At 36.5% G+C, this 3,688-nt stretch overlaps 1 non-coding gene across 1 annotated transcript; it reads right to left on the bottom strand.

Moving 5' to 3' along the window:
* Positions 1–3,238: 3,238 nt before the first annotated feature.
* On the bottom strand, positions 3,239–3,345 carry LOC125121821 (U6 spliceosomal RNA). Its single transcript, XR_007133672.1, has one exon. It is a non-coding gene; the product is annotated as a U6 spliceosomal RNA (small nuclear RNA).
* Between the last annotated feature and the right edge of the window lie 343 nt (positions 3,346–3,688).

The following is a 3,688-nucleotide window of genomic DNA, read 5'->3' as shown; positions in this document are numbered from 1 at the left end:
AGAGTACTGGTATATTATTAAACTGCTTTCAGTGAAGATTATTTTTTTTCTTCAAACCTCTTTTCTTTTACTTTAGGATGATATTATAGACAAATTTCTGGAAACATCACTAAGTTTTATCCCCTAAAATGTCCACTATCTGATCATCTTAATTTTGTAATATCATTAATCTATTTCAGCTTAATGTGAAAAGGAAGAATAATGAGAGTTTTCTAATGATAGAAAATTATCCTTTCCAAATCCACAGGTCTCAATTAGATAAATAACAATACTCTTTCCAGCAAACCCCTAGAAATCTTAATATAGAATTTTAAAGATGTGCATATGCATACAGGTGTGTATATATGTTACACTGCAGATCTTACATTGGAAGACTATAAGTTCTGTTCATGCTGGGTATTTTCCTTTTGTATTATTGAAAGAGAAGCAAATCTATTTCCTCTGTATTTACAGGAATGAAATGAGTATTGGAAATAGCAATTAAAATCCCCAAGAAAACTGCATTAAAGATGAAGTACAATACATTAAAAATACCATATGGAGAGGACAAAATCTGATATTGAGCCAGGAAGAAAATGGTCATAAAGGTCCAGGATTCAAGGACAAGCTTTCCCTGATCCTTCACTCTCTGCAAGGTGCAGGATTTCCACACATATGGTGTTAGAATCTTTCGCTGTTCTACAACCCCTGGTGTAAGACCATATGTGCTGCAATCCACAAGCACAACAGGATGAGATAAGAATTATCTGCCAATTTTTCCTTGGAGTTGCCTTGTGTTAAGGAGTTTTATTCCTCGCCCCTATTGTTATAATTCATTGAATTAATTACAGAAGCTTTAAAATATTTGAAATCTCCCCACCTCCACAGCCTCATATATGACTGACTGTTCAAGTCTGTGCCCACAACCACCACTGTAATCCATTTGGGCCTCAAACTTAATCTCATGGAAAATTCAATCAGCTAGTTGATTAGGCACTAAATTATACTTTTCTCTGGCTGTGTTTTCTGTTGCCTCTAATTCATAAATATTTTAATTACTGAATCTTTCTCCCACCACCCTGCTCCCATTTTGATTTGTTTTGAAAAGTCCAGAGTAGCATCTTGATATGCCAAATTTCCAGTTCTGTATTTTTTTTTGTCTTTTTGTTCATTTATTTTTTAAAAATACAACAAGGATATATAAAACATTAGAGATAGTTCCCATGGTATTGCTTTAGTTGGACCAACCTTATGAGGATTTGACATGTAGGATAAGATTTCTCATGCTTGGCACTGTTGACATTTTGGACCAGATGATTCTTTGTTGTGGGTGGCTGTCCTGTATATTTTAAAATGTTTGCCAGTATCCCCTGCTTGTCTTGATTAGATGCCAGTGGTCACTCCTTTATACTTATGAAAAAAAAAGTGTCCTCAGGTTTTCCCAAATTTCTCCTGGGTGACAAGATTGTTTCTGATGTAGAAATGGAGTATCTTTGGGAACCTCATAGTGCACCCACACCAATAAACTCCTCTTGAAAGAGCAGATAGCCTTAGGAGTAGCAAAGTATTCGTCCTTATCACAATATTTTATAAGTGAGTATAAATTATTATCAAATTCTGAGGAAATGTTAGAGTGTGTATATGTGTGTGCATGTGCTTGAGTGTGTGTATATGTATGTGTTTGAACAAGTTGAGAATTTCTGAATTTAGAAACTAAAGGAAACCAAAGGAAAAATTGCCACCGAGTAGGAACAAAATGCAGAAAGGAATGACTATGGACATTGAAATCAAAATTGTCCAGATTTTTCTTAGTTCTGTTGCAATTGAACTAATTACTAAAAATTGATTTCTACTACCAAATCTTATTGATTTTCTCTCTCAGATCTCTCTTAATCTGTCCCACTGGATTCCATTTTTATTACAACCAATACCTAGTCTAGATCACTCCAGTAATGCTTAATTGTCCCCTGAACTCAATCTGGTGCCACTTTAATTCCTTCTCTATACTTCAGTCAACTTGATATTTTCAAAAACCCAAATCCAGTCAGGAACTCCCACTGCTTTATACACATCAATGTGTCCTACTGCCCTTAGGATAAAAACAAAACTCCTTAAGGTGGCCAAAACTCCTTATATGATCTCTCACTTCATTCTTCTTTAATCTGATGTCCTAACATATTCCCGTTTCACTCAATAAGTTCCCTCTTTTCCTGGATATTTGCGTACACTATTCTTTTTTTTTTTTTTTTCTTTTTTCCCCCGCACTGTACAGCAAGCGGGTCAAGTTATCCTTACATGTATACATTACAATTACATTTTTTTCCCCCACCCTTTGTTCTGTTGCAACATGAGTATCTAGTTCTCAATGCTATTCAGCAGGATCTCCTTGTAAATCTATTCTAAGTTGTGTCTGATAACCCCAAGCTCCCGATCTCTCCCACTCACTCCCCCTCCCATCAGGCAGCCACAAGTCTTTTCTCCAAGTCCGTGATTTTCTTTTCTGAGGAGATGTTCATTTGTGCTGGATATTAGATTCCAGTTATAAGTGATATCATGTGGTATTTGTCTTTGTCTTTCTGACTCATTTCACTCAGTATGAGATTCTCTAGTTCCATCCATGTTGCTGCAAATGGCATTATGTCATTCTTTTTGATGGCTGAGTAGTATTCCATTGTGTATATATACCACCTCTTCCGAATCCAATCATCTGTCGATGGACATTTGGGTTGTTTCCATGTCCTGGCTATTGTGAATAGTGCTGCAATGAACATGCAGGTGCATGTGTCTCTTTTAAGTAGAGTTTTGTCCGGATAGATGCCCAAGAGTGGGATTGCGGGGTCATATGGAAGTTCTATGTATAGATTTCTAAGGGATCTCCAAACTGTTCTCCATAGTGGCTATACCAGTTTACATTCCCACCAACAGTGCAGGAGTGTTCCCTTTTCTCCACAGCCCCTCCAGCACTTATTATTTGTGGATTTATTAATGATGGCCATTCTGACTGGTGTGAGGTGGTATCTCATGGTAGTTTTGATTTGCATTTCTCTTATAATCAGCGATGTTGAGCATTTCTTCATGTGTTTGATGGCCATCTGTATATCTTCCTTGGAGAACAGTCTATTCAGGTCTTTTGCCCATTTTTCCATTGATTGATTGGTTTTTTTGCTGTTGGGTTGTATAAGTTGTTTATATATTCTAGAGATTAAGCCCTTGTCAGTTGCATCATTTGAAACTATTTTCTCCCATTCTGAAAGTTGTGAAAAATAGGGAACACTTCACGAATTTGCATGTCATTCTTGCACAGGGGCCATGCTAATCTTCTCTGTATCATTCCAGTTTTAGTATATGTGCTGCCAAAGCGAGCACTGCATATGCTATTCTTTTTCATCCTGAAGATACTTCCTTTAATCCAAGTTGTGAAGGAGCATGAATTTTATTACTATAGATTGCTTCCCACTAGATATGTTTGTCCCATGAGAGTAGGGAGGGATCTGATCTATCTCCATCTATCTCTATCTCTGTCTCTATCTCTATCTCTAGCTATCTCTAAAGACCAGCAACACAATGTCAGTATATAGTTAGTGTCCAATAGTTTTTTCATTACTGAATGAATAAAGAAATAAATAAACTCTCCTTCAGGGAAATCTATGAAGTTTTGATGAGGCTGCACCTTTTTTTTTTTCCTTCATTTTTAGGGCCACACCTATAG

Source organism: Phacochoerus africanus, chromosome 2, assembly GCF_016906955.1.
Source record: "Phacochoerus africanus isolate WHEZ1 chromosome 2, ROS_Pafr_v1, whole genome shotgun sequence".
In the NCBI taxonomy this organism is placed as follows: domain Eukaryota; kingdom Metazoa; phylum Chordata; class Mammalia; order Artiodactyla; family Suidae; genus Phacochoerus; species Phacochoerus africanus.
Note: the sequence above shows the minus strand (reverse complement) of the source record. Positions and strands in the feature narration are given on the sequence as shown.